The sequence below is a fragment of the Lolium rigidum genome, chromosome 3 (assembly GCF_022539505.1).
Source record: "Lolium rigidum isolate FL_2022 chromosome 3, APGP_CSIRO_Lrig_0.1, whole genome shotgun sequence".
NCBI lineage: Eukaryota > Viridiplantae > Streptophyta > Magnoliopsida > Poales > Poaceae > Lolium > Lolium rigidum.
Window position 1 is genome coordinate 400,084,307 of NC_061510.1, and position 15,753 is coordinate 400,100,059.

Consider the following 15,753-nt stretch of genomic DNA (forward strand, 5'->3'; position numbering starts at 1 on the left):
TTTCCAAATTTAGTCTCATATTGAAGTATTTTTTATAGCGAATCCAACGGTACCTCATTTGCATTTTTCCGATTTTATTTGAAGCCCCAAAGTGTATTTCCAATTTCAGTATAAATAAAAAAAGAAAAAGAAAAAGGAGCGGCCAGGCCGAACGGCCCAGCTCCCTACCGCCTCACCCCGGCCCAGCTCCCCTGCCACAGCCCACTCGGCCACACCGGCCCACTCCACCTGGCCATCCTGCCGCGGCCCAGCTGCACGGCAGCTCTCCCAGCGCCCGTGCAAACGCCCCTGCCCTTTTCCTTTTCCTTTAGTACCACCTCGCCTCTTAGTCAAAATTTCTCCAGCCCCATAGCCTATATAAGAAATCCAATGGACAACCCCAAATACACATGCAGCGCCCGGCGCCTCTTCCTCTCTCTCCCGTGCCGCAGCACACATGGCGCAAAGCTGCTCTTTTTAGCCCATGGCGCACATACACGACGCAATCTGCAACGTTATTTGAGTGTCAAAAAAAAAAAAATCTGCAACGTTATTTTGTAAAATGTCGCGACTCAATGGATCCCTGTCCGGTAATAATTTTATTTCCATTCTTTTTACGTAGATTGTCACACGTAACTTTGTAATTTTATTTCCTTAGATCTACATCTCCTATTTTCTTAAATCTACACCTCCGGTTTGAATTTTTCCATTAAGTTTGTAATTAGAGTCTCTACAACTTTTGTGTTAAAAGTTTTTCTATCCAAGCAACTTGTTCGGACAACTTTTCGTACATAATTAGAACTATAACCACTTAGATTTAGTTCTGTAAAATCCATATCTTGAGTTCTATACGTTGGATTTCAACAAACCCTATATCGTTGGAATCAGCAAATCACGTATATTATTTTAGACGTTTTGCGTGACAGTTTCACCCACTTTATTTTCGGGGTATCTCTTTGATCCGCAACATTGTCTATAAAATAAATCCTACAAACTTTTTTCGAGAGATTCTTTTGGCGATACGCTTGTAATGGAATTCTCTACAACTTCTGTATAGAAAGGTCTTCCATCCGGAAAACTTCTTCAAATGACTTTTCGCGAAAAGTGCAGGCCTATGACTGGCTTCAACATAGTTCCTTTAGCCAAATTGATCGTTATGATCATACCCATCTTCCAAGACTAGTTATAATTCTTTATCATGTTCAAAGATAATGCATAACTTACCTCTGGTTGTCTACTTCATATTATTCAAATAACAATTGATTTATTTGAGTAAAGTGTGATATGTCTTTGTTTAGATTTTTACCTTGTTTTAGTAGGGTGGAGATATTCTACCCCATATCACAAGTGATGAACCTTTGTTATACATTAGGCTCCGCGAACCAAATTCCGATATCATTCATGCCTATACAACCTCATGCCATTCAACCCTTCCACTTAGTTCGAACTATTCAAACTTTCAAATGAGTTACTTGACTAGTTCAATATATCATTAGTTCATATCCAATGCTATGTGTGACCTTGTGCTACTCTGATAAGTGTTGTCACACTATGTCAATTGCATAAGTCTTGTGAATCACTTTGCAAATATTCAAATTCAAATATGAGAATTTGAGTATATATCCATTATCCATTTCTATAAGCCTTTTTCAACATGATTTTTTTGTGAAGGTAAAACTTATGATCGCATCCACACACCAATACCACTAGACACTTCACCTTGAACCAATATCGTGTCTATCCAAATTCTTTTTCATTCACCCCTTTGAATTAGTTTAAAACTATTCAACTAACAAATGAGTAAATTGAGTACTTTCATATGTCATTGGTCCATACCCAAGCCTATGTGTAATTCATACTATTGAGTAATTGTTGTCACACATATTCAATAGTATTGTAGTTGCACTATTTGTCATTTATGTGATTCAATTCACATAAGCCGTTCCGAATTCTTTTCATGCTTTTGTAAAGCATAAATATTCTTCATTTATATCTTAGATTATCCAATTCTTTCTAATCATGTGACTTTCCGTCCAAACTCTCACTGCCATATCTTGCAAGCCAAACCTCATGCCACACCTTAGTACCATAGAGCGATTTCCGATTGTTGTCTTGTTTGATTTTATTGTTGTTGTTGAATGGTGTGTTTATGTTGTGCTATATTTTAAATTATAGTTCGTACGGAGAGGCACGTATTTTGATTAAGAGAAGTGAACGCGCTTCGACTACCAAAAAGGCAAGTGACACTCAATTCCTACCTATTTTATTATGCATTAGTGTTTTTCAAACTAGTATGCATGGTAGGATTTTGTTTTCGAAAGTTATGCTATGCTTATTAATCCTAGTAGTGTGTAGCCACCCATGAACCCTTGCTAGGATTCTTAGTTTGCCTAGCAATAACAAAATGTCACTGCTGTTTTGATTATTTTGGATTGTGAGTATCGGGAATTAAAATTAACAACTTTAATGAAACACCTGGGTGGATTGGTTGTGTGGTGGGCGGCTTCTCAGGGCTCCGATCCCTGGAGTTAAACAGTGGACATGTGGGTACCTGAGAGCACGCAATTGAATAGTGGTTGCTCTAGACTGCACCTCTGGTTTTCACCAGGGGATCGTGCAGGGGTTTACTACCTGTAATGGGTTTTAAGCCTATGGGTTTCACTTGTGGTTAGTCACCCAGGATTAAAGAGATTATTATGTCGTCCATGTTTTAGATAGCTTCCAGTGCAACCTTATGGTATTATGGGCTCTGCCGAGATTAAGTAAGTCGTGAGGTCCAACTTGTTTGCTAGACATGATGATGTGGCTGCAGCTAAATGGGAACGGGTCTATCTAGTATGGTTGAAACCTTCGTCTGAAAGATCTTGTCTCATTCTTCTCTTAGGAAGGGTGGGTCGTAAGGTGAAAGTGCACAACCTCTCGAGAGTAAACCTAAGATCTTAGCCGTGACCCCGGTTATGGACAATTTGAGCTCCTAGGCAAGGAATGTACGAAAGAATCTCATCACCTTTTCTGAATGAGTTAAAAATTTGAGTAGCAACTGTCGGATAGTACATGGGAGATGTAAACATGATACTGTTTCTGACATCATTACAAGTTTTGTAAAATGTTTTATTTTAAATAAAATTTAGGGTAAAATTGGCTTTATGCAAATTGTGCCTAAACTCCACTAGCCAAATATCATGTAGATAGTCATGCCTAAAATTGCCACCAAATAAGTGTCATTTGCCAGCACATCATTGTACTGACCTCCATTCGTGGGGCTGCATATTCAAACGTGCAGGATTTTCTGAAGAGAAGTACGTGGTAGGATCTCGAGTCTACATTCCAACATGACTGCCTGTGGCACATGAAGATGATGAAGGCTCATTGATGATTTACATTTCCCCTGTGTTTGTTCTGAACATTGTACTAAGCTAGTCCATGTGACTATGCAATTTGTAAGGTTTTACTTTACCCTGTGGATCAAATATGTAGTAATTTGATACTATTGCAATGATTACTATATTTTGTAATGTGTGTGCGATCAGTGATCCCGGGAATAGCACTATACCAAGTATCTTGCCTTTATTATAAGGTAGGGTGCTACAGAATGGTATCAGAGCATAGTAATGCCTGTAGGATCGAGACCCTAGGTTTGGATTAGAAATAGGAAGATCCTAGGATGAAGAAATTTTCTAATCCTATTTAAATTTAAAAAATGTTTGGATTTTGAACCTCTTGTATTCTCATCTACTCCATCTTCAAAATTGTTTTCCTCTTGCCTTAGATGACCTACCTTATGAAACCATCAAGCAAGTAGAGATGATGACCTTGTATCTGAAGTGAGGAACTGATTCTTCATGTGATATTCTTCAATTCCGCAAGAAGTGTTTCATGGAAGACCAATGAAGAACTTGAAGGAAGACTCCGACGCAGAGTGCGCAACACGTGAAGATACAGCGAAGGAATAGAATAGAAACTTGATGCATCCAATATAGAAATAGACTAGACCACCATTAGTTTTCTTTAAGAGAACCAACGATAAAGTAACAAAGTATTGATCTTACCAAATTGAGGTATGACCATACTAGTTTGTTTGTGTTTTACCATGTTGCTTGATGCTTGTTAGATGTTGTTTGTAAGATGTTTTGCTTTGATTTGATGTGTTTGGGTAGGAATCTTATTTAGAATTTTTCTATCTATTCTCATCTATACCCAACCTAGAGAATGTTTTCTCGGCAACTCGCCATGAAGACAACATTAGTGAAACAAAACATGATGGTTCCTATTAAGATGAAGAAGCATATGATGTGGGATACGCAAAACCCTAGTTATGGATCGATAGAAATGTTTTTCAAAATAGTTCAATAATGGGGATTGAAACATTGATTCAATTCTCCATGGAAAGTTTTTGTCAAATTTGTGAGGTTGACCAAGAGTTAGAATACGAGATTTAATAAATCAAATACGGAGTAATGATTTGGGTGCAGGATGGATTGATCACCATTCCTACTACTCTTATTATTCGCTTCCGTAATATTGACTTTGCGAATCTAGAGAGACATACCTACAAAATAGATGTCGGCGAATAAGCCTAAACCATAGGGTGGAGAAATATTATACCCTTATAGTAGGCAAGTGCTGCCAAGCGTAGGACTACAACGAGATTGAAGATCTAGCCACTAGGTGAAGAGTGGTGGAAGGTTGTTGTCAAAGACACCAAGAAGAAAAAGATGAAGGATGTCATGAAGTTTACACATCTTGGTCTCCTGTTTACCCAAAGAGTCGCCCCATATAGTGTAAAAATTAGTTCAACCAACCATTTGGATTAGAAGCCCTACTATGAAGGAACCTTTTGACTCACCTTGGAGAGATATGTTGTTCACTATATGTGAATAAACAACCACCTAGCCCAGAAGCCCTAGAAGTTTTCCAAAGATGACCTGAGGTCAAGTCTTATCCAAGTTCAGCTTAACCTAAACCCAAGACCTAAGACTACCTACAAAAGTTTCTTTTAAGGGTGGTAGAAGTCATACCCTTGGATTATGTATTTACACCGAATGCCGCATGAGATGTTATTTGGAGAAGATATCACAAGGAGTTCCTCATGACCAAGTGTACTCAAGTAAAAGATAATACCCATGGGATGAGTACCCTCACAAGAATGGATACCGTCCATAGTATAACCACATATGGTTTAGTGTAACATTTTCAAAGCCCAAGTTTAACTTCCGAAATCCCCTCGGAGATGTTCCAAAAAGAAGCAATAGTGAGTATGAACCTATTAGAAGACCTGAACCCAAAACATTTTATTTCTAACCTTTCTCAAATCTCGAGGACGAGCTTTCTTTTAAGGGTGGTAGTCTGTCACATCCCAAAATTTTCTAAATTTTGGAATGTGAAATAAAAATAAATTTAGTGCTTGATTGTTTGAACTTGATTGAAAATTCACAAAGAATTAAAACTTATAAAGTTATTTACAAGTTAATTCCAAAATAGTGTTTTCAAATACTTTTGGTTTCAAAGTATTTTTAAAATCAAACATATTTTGTATTTCAAGTTTTCAAATCCTTAATGGATTTGTATTTGAGAAAACAAAACCCTAAAAAACTCTATTTGCAAAATAATGACTAAGTAGCAATATAGGCCAAATGTATGTAATGATTATTTTATTTTCACGAATGGATATTAAAAAGGTTGTTGCAAAAATGGAGTTTTCATAAATCCTAGTTTCAAAAGATTTTAATTAATACTCTATTTTTTCCGGAGGTTTTGAAACTTTTGAAATTATTAATTTGAGAAAACATTAAACCCGAAAAAGGGCACTATAGCCACATAGACATGTATGTCAAATTTTAGTTTTATAAATTTTATATGTTTGTTCCAAATTTAGTCTCATATTGAAGTATTTTTTATAGCGAATCCAACGTACCTCATTTGCATTTTTCCAATTTCATTTGAAGCCCCAAAGTGTATTTCCAATTTCAGTATAAATAAAAAAAGGAAAAGAAAAAGGAGCGGCCAAGCCGAACGGCCCAGCTCGCCCCGTGCGTCACTCCACCCGGCGCCGCTCGCTCGCTGCGGCCCAGCTCCCTACCGCCTCACCCCGGCCCAGCTCCCCTGCCACAGCCCACCCGGCCACACCGGCCCACTCCACCTGGCCATCCTGCCGCGGCCCAGCTGCACGGCAGCTCTCGCAGCGCGCGTGCAACGCCCCTGCCCTTTTTCCTTTTCCTTTAGAGCATCCCCACTCGTCTCCCCGACGAGGCTCCTGATACGTCTCCAACGTATCGATAAATTCTTATGTTCCATGCTACATTATTGATGATATCTACATGTTTTATACACATTATATGTCGTATTTACGCATTTTCCGGCACTAACCTATTAACAAGATGCCGAAGAGCCAGTTGCTGTTTTCTGCTGTTTTGGTTTCAGAAATCCTAGTAAGGAAATATTCTCGGAATTGGACGAAATCAACGCCCAGGATCCTATTTTTGCACGAAGCTTCCAGAAGACCGAGGGGGAAAGGAAGTGGGGCAAGGAGGCCAGTGGTTTAAACCAGTGAAGTGCAAGGAGGCCTTTGTTGTGCATAATTTTTTTTGACAAGAATCATAGCTTTAGCAAGGCTAACCATGACATCATCCTATACCTTGTATATCATGCTCACTGGTTGCTCAAAATGAGTACAGTTTATATGCTCATGCTCACTGGTTTGTTTCAAAATGAATGCTCATGGTTGCTATATATGTGTATATGTTGTACATGGTTCTCTGGAAAGTAGAGCACATAGAAATAAAATGGGCATTCTCTGGTTGTAAATGATTTATTTATAAATGATTCGGTCTTTAATTTTATTTGTACTTGCCGATGATTAGAATGTTTGGTCACTACACTCTGGGGTGGGGTGAGCGAATGACAAGGGATTAACTTGTCAATTCCTACAAGTTATAGACTATGGTTTTGTTGGAAGTAGAGGGCAAGTAGATCTCGAGGGTTTCAGCCGGAAAAGTACTCGACTGCTATAAAACTAGGGTTGTGTTGACAATGATTCGATTCTCTCTTTGTCCCTCGACTCCTCCTTATATAGGAGGCGGAGCCGAGGATTTTGTGATACACAAGTTACAAAGTCCGGGAGACTCTTTGAGTTCGTTCCGTAATAGTTACAAGTCATTATTCCTAATACAACTCTATATTTCCAAACTACTTCATAGCGGGCTCCGGGCTTCATAAACTTCGTGTCGTGGGCCTTCAGTAAACCCCAGGTACCTTCTTCGGCAGGCCCATTGGGGATGCCTATGTCAGTAGCCCCCGAGATTTTGTTTGAATCGAAGAATCGGGGAAAATCTCCATCTTTACAATTACCATATGATTTCTTCGACTCAATAAATAACCTTTATAAAGAAATTGTATATTGTATAGGGATAACGGTAATTGGGACTGGTTCATCTGACGGATCAGGTACCAGTTAACTGCTCTTGTGGCAATCCGCAAAAACCTACTTCGAGATCACGTCCCTGGACATGATCTCGGGATACTGGCGTAATTCGACATGTGCCGCTTAAGGTCTTACCAGATGCCGAATTCCAGTTATGTTTTATCGGGTACCTAACGCGTCTGTTAGGATTTTCTTCGTATCTGTTGATACGGAAAAAAGTAGCAAAACACCGTCAGAGGCGGTGCCAGCCGCGCAGGACAGATCCTGGGGACTTACCTTCGTAAAGTATTGCGGCATTCAGAGATTAATTCGCGACTAAGGCGCTCTGAGAATATATTTTCGAGCGACTAAGGCGCTGCTGCCGGCGGGCTCCTCGTCGCTGCTGCCGTAGCCTTCGGCAGGGGCCTCGTACTCCTTCTCGTTGTCGTCGTCGTCATCGTCGTCGTCGTCATCATCATCCGACCCGGCGCGGAAGCGCTTGGCCGACGGCTCGTCGGAGAATGAGGATGTGTCCTCCTCGTCTTCCTCTTCCTCGTCAGAGGAGGTGAAGTCGTCCCAGGAGAAGCGGTCGTCCTCGCTCTCCGCCTCTTCCTCCCCATTGACGAGGAATTGAAGGTCGGCTTCTTCGTCGGTCAAGGATTTGTCATCCTCGGACCAGACGGAGGAGTCGTGGTCTTCCTTGTCCCACATCGTTGGGGCGAGGATGTCGTACGCCGCCTGCGTGCCCCACTCTGGTGTCGACTCTCGAAGGGGAGAGGATACGTAGGAAAGCCCTGAGGAAGCTGTGGAGGAGGAGGAAGAATCCATGGTGTGAAGGAGGGTTTTCTGATGTTAGTTTGGAGCAGGGGGATGAAGAGGTGAACTGTTCGATGCGGTTAAATAAAAGGAGATATAGTGGAGATTTAATGCTTGAGCAGTTTTCGAGGATGTGGTGCCAAAACTGTCAAATCGTGCAGAGAAGTTGAGAAGGCAAGGCGTCATGATGAAGAATACTGCGACGGTTCTGCTCTGCCACGACATGACCCCTCGAAGGAAAAACAGGGTGGTTTTGAAATTATCATTGCCAAAACCAGGGGGGCATGTGTTATCACCAGATTTTGGCCAAATCAGGAGATGGGCCGTAATTGAGATGGGCTTGAAGACATACACGTGGAGCGTCTCCAAAACGGCCTTGCACGGAGAGTTTGGGCTAGATTGCCCGTATATCTATAAATTATAGTAGATTGCATCTTAGTTTAGAATTAAAAGATAGAGTTTAACCCGTGCACGGTTAGGTGCACGCCCGAATTAGAAAATCCCTTGGACTATAAATATGTATCTAGGGTTATCGAGAAAGGAGGACAATCACGTTCACAACAAACACAAACCAGGCGCATCGCCACCCCTTGTTTCGAGGGTTTCTTCCGGGTATGCATCATGATGCCTAGATCGCAAGTATGCATCATGATGCCTAGATCGCATCTTGCGATCTAGGCAGCGTACGTTTATTCGTTTATCTTGTGTTGCTCGTGCTGAAGCGTTGTTGATGGCGAGTAACATTACTTATCGTAGATGTTTTGGGGCTTGCATTGGTGCTTTTCTTACACATATTTGCTTAGCTATGCCGTCCCTCAATATCTAGCTGCCCTTATACCTATCTAGGTGTAAGGGCAGCACCTTGCTTGTGCGTCGTTTAGTAGATCCAATCCGTTATAGTTGCTCCTTGTTTTTCAAGGATTAGTTTAATATCCGTATGGTTAGGCCTTGCAAACGGGTTGAACGATCCGGTAGTGCGTAAGGTATAGTTTGCTATCTCTAAGAGGGACTGTTCCGGGAATTACCTTAATGTTGGTTTTTAGGCCTCTTTTAGTGTTAGCTTTCTATCATCTTTCATGTCTATTAGGCTCAACTACGCGTAGGATGTTCCGATCATACGGTAAAAACCCTAAACTGTCGTGGATTGGTTTAACTTTGTGTTGATCAAGCAGGAGCCCCATGTCATCGTAAACTCAACGTGAATCATGGGGCGATCGGCTCCTTGAGCCGATCCACAGGGCAACCTGAGAGTCGATCGGGCTCGTATTTAATGTTTACGTGTCTACCATGCAGGAGACTAATCGAATCAATCCAACACCTTCCTGACCAGGTATAGGTCAGGTGGCACGCCCTTGCAACCGCCAGGACGTGTGCCGGAACTTTGCGGGACGACGTCAAGGGACCAGGGCCCACCCAGCAGTCTTGGCAGCCTCCCGGCTCTTCGTGTTGCTTAACCACTGCTCGCCGGTGGGTTTTGGTAGGCAACAGAGCGGCGCAGCGAAGGGGAAAGCTGAAGGAGGAAGAAGGTAATTTATATCAAATCCGCGAATCGCCGTGCCGTTGGATGCAGCAAGAATGGGTTTGATGATCTACATGTGTCTCTTGGGGTAAAAAGGTCTTTTTACTGTGATGGAACCGAACAGGCGCTACATCGCGCGTGCCAGGAAAAGTAGAGGATGTGTGTCCCCCACTTGCGTAACGTGTCAAGTTTTGCGAACTTTTAGGTCCACATGTCAGCTACAGGACAGAACTCACGTCTTCCCGATATAGTGGTCGTGGCTATCGTCAGCAATGATGTTACTATGAAGAAAATTGCGGATGCAAGCATTTTTGAAGATCGTCGACAGCAGGAGTAATAGTGATAAGCTCGAGAGCCTTTGATCAAATACAAGTTTTTGTTCAAATGCTCGGGGGCTACTTTTTAAAGAAGTTTGAGGAAGTTTGATGAAGGAGTTGCTTCAGAAGGGGATATTTCAAATATTGCGACAAAGAAAAAGTTGAGTCTACAACCAAGTATAAATACTCGACTGTAGCCTCGGGGGCTACTCCCATCGGGAGCGCTGGTCGCACACCCGATAAAGATGAGACAAGCAGAAGAAATGACAATATAGCGACAAAGGTTCTAAAAAGGTGAGCCTACAACCAAGTGCTTGCCTCGGGGGCTACTCCCATCGGGAACACTGTTCGCGTGCCCGATGAAATTTAAGAAGTTATGGTGAGCATATTCCGAGTTATAAATTAACTCTTCATATACTCCCATCGGGAGGGCAAGATAACAATATACAAGTCATCCGTTGACTCGAATAAATGTGCTATTCCAGCAGCCGAAAAAGGCAATCGAAAATATATTCTCAGAGCGCCTTAGTCGCGAATTAATCTCTGAATGCCGCAATACTTTACGAAGGTAAGTCCCCAGGATCTGTCCTGCGCAGCGTGGCACCGCCTCTGACGGTGTTTTGCTACTTTTTTCCGTATCAACAGATACGAAGAAAATCCTAACAGACGCGTTAGGTACCCGATAAAACATAACTGGAATTCGGCATCTGGTAAGACCTTAAGCGGCACATGTCGAATTACGCCGGTATCCCGAGATCATGTCCGGGGACGTGATCTCGAAGTAGGTTTTTGCGGATTGCCACAAGAGCGATTAATCGGTACTCGATCCGTCGGATGAACCGGTCCCAATTACCGTTATCCCTATACAATATACAATTTCTTTATAAAGGTTATTTATTGAGTCGAAGAAATCATATGGTAATTGTAAAGATGGAGATTTTCCCCGATTCTTCGATTCAAACAAAATCTCGGGGGCTACTGACATAGGCATCCCCAATGGGCCTGCCGAAGAAGGTACCTGGGGTTTACTGAAGGCCCACGACACGAAGTTTATGAAGCCCGGAAGCCCAGTTATGAAGTAGTTTGGAAATATAGAGTTGTATTAGGAATAATGACTTGTAACTATTACGGGACAAACTCAAAGAGTCTCCCGGACTTTGTAACTTGTGTATCACAAAATCCTCGGCTCCGCCTCCTATATAAGGAGGAGTCGAGGGACAAAGAGAGAATCGAATCATTGTCAACATAACCCTAGTTTTATAGCAGTCGAGTACTTTTCCGGCTGAAACCCTCGAGATCTACTTGCCCTCTACTTCCAACAAAACCATAGTCTATAACTTGTAGGCATTGACAAGTTAATCCCTTGTCATTCGCTCACCCCACCCCAGAGTGTAGTGACCAAACATTCTAATCATCGGCAAGTACAAATAAAATTAAAGACCGAATCATTTATAAATAAATCATTTACAACCAGAAAATGCCCATTTTATTTCTATGTGCTCTACTTTCCAGAGAACCATGTACAACATATACACATATATAGCAACCATGAGCATTCATTTTGAACCAAACCAGTGAGCATGAGCATATAAACTGTACTCATTTTGAGCAACCAGTGAGCATGATATACAAGGTATAGGATGATGTCATGGTTAGCCTTGCTAAAGCTATGATTCTTGTCAAAAAAAAATTATGCACAACAAAGGCCTCCTTGCACTTCACTGGTTTAAACCACTGCACAAAAAAAATTCATCCGCCCGGTTTTGTTAATTTACAAATTCTTCCTCAGCTAGCTTGATCAAACCAAGCTTCCACAATTTCCGAATCACCCTGTAGAATGGCCTATTCTCCTCGGTCGGAATAGGAGGTTCCTTCACTTAGAACCGTACTTGAGAGTTTCCTACCTCATACGGGCTCATAAATTGCTATCTTAAATTCTCCTATCTTAAACTGAATTTGATAGATAAACGGTTTAAACAAAAAAAATACCCAAAATTTCTAACATGTATCTAGAATTACTGGAAAACCATGAAATATCCATAGTTGATGCATCATATGGACGTCAAGTGATTGATACTATACCTCCTGGGCCAGAACTTCTTGTTTCTCTTTTATCATCTCGTCCAAGAGAGAAAGTTCTTCTAATTCTATGATTCTTTCTAGAATCATTTTCTCTTGAATATAAGGTAAGAGAGTTTCGGATTGCCGGGTATTCCACCAATTCTTAATCTAAAGTTCCAGACATTTATTAAATGAGAAATAAACTCCCCAGGGCAAAAGTACGATAATTTCGAAATCATGCCGAGCGTCTTAATACATATGCAAAAAAATTCATTATTGGCCCACCATTGATTAGAAGGTTTAGCTTGTATGAATCGCTATTGGTTTGATACGAATAATGGCAATCGTTTCAGTATGTTAAGGATATAGATGTATCCACAATTCATTTAGAGTTACTTAATAGCCTATTTCTTATAAAAGTCTCATTCTCATATGATCCAATCAATGTGATATGATGAGATAGAATGCAATAGAAATAGAAATAAGGATAGCGAACGGGTTACCTACTCCTAAGGGTCAAAGCAAGCCCTTTAATTCAATTCTTTATTCTTACATTAAAGAATGAATCAAATCTCCCCAAGTAGGATTCGAACCTACGACCAGTCGGTTAACAGCCGACCGCTCTACCACTGAGCTACTGAGGAACAAGGGGGGATTCGACCTCTTAGAGTTCAACTCCCGTTGTCAACCCATGAACAATATGAGTCCGAAGCTTCTTTCGTAACTCCCAGAATTTCTTCGTAGTGGCTCCGTTCCATGTCTCATTTCATAGGGAAGCCAAAAGTAGCTCTATTTCATTCTATTTCACTTCCTAGCATTTCCTATCATTTAATATCCATCCCTTTGGTCTTATTGAGATAAGATATATCATTTATAGTCTATCTCTTTCTATATATGGAAAGTCAAGAAATTCTCGTCGAAACATCGAGAAATTGTGCATATAGAAAACTCTAAAGAAAGAAAAAAAAAAAAGGAGACCCATGCCATGATTTTAAAATCTTTTCTATTTAGTAGTGTAAGTTTCTCGATGAGGATAATTACTTCGGTCGTTGTGGTCGGACTCTATTATGGATTTATGACCGCATTATTCTTTCTCCAATCTTGGATTAGGGAAGAAGGAGATATTTGGCTAGTTCCTATTTGGAAGGTTGTAATTTCTTAACCGCAGCAGTTTCTACCCCTGCCAATAGTTTAGCACACTCTTTGTTGCTACTATGGGGGCCGGAAGCACAAGAAGATTTTACTCGTTGGTGTCAATTAGGTGGTTTACGGACGTTTGTAGCTCTCCACGGGGCTTTTGCACTAATAGGTTTCATGTTACTCCAATTTAAACTTGCTCGGTCTGTTCAATTGCGGACTTATAATGCAATCTCATTTACTGGTCCAATCGCTGGTTGGTTCTTTGCGCCGAGTTTTGGCGTAGCAGCAATATTTGGATTCTCATTTTAATCCAAGGATTTCATAATTGGACGAATGTCAGCTTCGTATGTAGGCTCTAGAATATTATCTTTTTTTTATGAAATCTCTAGAACATTATCCTGGATGCAAGTAACTTGGCAATCGCACTTTACAAACCTTTATAACGATATCTTCTTACGACACGGATTGTGGAAATATCTATCACAATAATTAATGACACTCAAAAAAGTACAAACACATAAACACTATAGCGCATATTGGCACAATTTCTTATCTAAATCCTGAGATGAATGTGATATGTATTCATTTATGCATGTTTTCTTTACATTTAAATGTGGAATCAATTTAAGCGGAATATCCAGAATTTAAAACACAAGAGGATACATAGACTCTGTGACAAACTAGTCTTGTACTTTGCACTAGCCTATTTGTAGTGACGAAGATGTACTATGAATGTTTTGCTTTAGTACTAGCTAGCAACAAGTTTTCTAGTGTTTTTGGATGCAGAGAACAAAAGAAATGATAGCTGTATGCTAGAAAAATTACCAGTAAAAACCACTTAATATTTAGCAGGAAAAGAAAATAAAATATATAGAGGCAAAAATATTTAGTATAAAAATACTTAATACAATTAGATAGCAAGAAATGCGCTTACCTGCGGGTGGAGGAGGCCACTAGTGATTACGTGGTATCTGGCCTAGCCATTCATGATGTCCTACATGAGGTTGGATGTTATAGAAAGCCAAGACGAGGCGGAAAAGTTCAGATCACGGGAACCCCAGTCTCCATTCCATGAAAGCAAGAATTCACCATGGAAGACTTTTGGCTGATGAATTTTCGTACCAAGGAGCCTCCAAGTTCCGATGGGTGGAAATCCATCACCGACGATTCTTTCCAGTAGCCCTTGGCATGCATCTTGATTAAAATATTACGAAGAGATGGAAGGGCAAAGGGCGCCTGAGTAGTAGTGGGAGAAACAACGAGTGCGATGCGAATGATGGTGGGCGTTTGGCCTTCATGTGGTTTTTTTTTTATCGTCCCAGATGATAACACGAAGCATGGTGGCAAATTCAGGGGAGATTGTGTCGTAAACATAGCAAAGGAAGATCGTGCGTACTAGGGCATGTGCGTATAGGTCAAGGCATAAGGAATAGCACAACTCTGTCCGGAGGGAAGTACTTATTCAGTCCTTAGTGGCATAGCAGGAAGATTTTTCGTTAGTCCTTATGACGAGACATGTAATGCAGTCAAAGATATTGTTCGACCCACGCATGGTCACGAGCGGACGGAGTCTACGTCACCTTGCATCCCCACAAGCACAAGTTGCCGCGACTACAAATCGAGTAAGACAGGGTGCTGGAGGATGCCAAGATTTATCAGTCACTACATATCTTTGTTTTTGTTTGTTTAAGGAGCCCTTCAACGATTTTCCACCAACGGTTCATCTCTTAGCCGAGTCAACAATCGACTCCAAGCAAAGAAACAAAGCCGGTGGCAAGTCCTTGACGCACTCAGGAGCTAATGAAGATGGAATATGTAGGCTCACCAAATGACCAGGGTGGTCCGGTCCAGTCACCTCCTTGATGGAGTCGCTCGGAAGAATCCGGATCGGCTCGGAGGCCCAGTTGATCCATAGAAGGTCAACGTGAGGAACAATCTAAGGATCCAATGGTGGTAGTCGACTTAGGTTTTGGGGCGACTCACCCGTATGATCTAAACCCTCGACCGAGCCACCTATATAAGGCTTGGCTAGATGAAGTAACCCTAAATCACATTCATCCACCTTAGACTCCATCTCCGCCCCGACAACTTGTAAACACATATATCAACATAATCAAAGCAGGTGTAGGTCTTTACCTCCACCGTGAGGGGCCGAACCTAGGTACATCGTGTATGTAACAATCTCGTCCAGGACATCCAATATAGGCAACGCTCTCCACCCCATCTAAGATAAACCTTGTCTCATCTATCTCGACAATACGTCGACACTCTTCATCGACAACAAATCTGCCATCTCCCTCTGCAAGAATCCCAGTTCTGTACAATCGTAGCAAGGCCACTTGGGCACGTTTGTTTCCAAGGACTGCGGACCAAGATCGGGATCATCGACACAAGCATCGCTCGACAAGGTTGAGGGGGAGAATGTTGGGTATAAACCCTGTCTCAGCTCCGATCCCCTGGTTACTTGTAGTTTTAAACACTTCAGTTTCGTCAGAGAGAGAGAGAGAGTTAGCCGTTTTTCC

General features: G+C 41.4%; 1 non-coding gene across 1 annotated transcript; it reads right to left on the minus strand.

The window, feature by feature from the left end:
- Positions 1-12,663: 12,663 nt before the first annotated feature.
- Positions 12,664-12,735, minus strand: TRNAN-GUU. Its single transcript has one exon. It is a non-coding gene; the product is annotated as a tRNA-Asn (tRNA).
- Between the last annotated feature and the right edge of the window lie 3,018 nt (positions 12,736-15,753).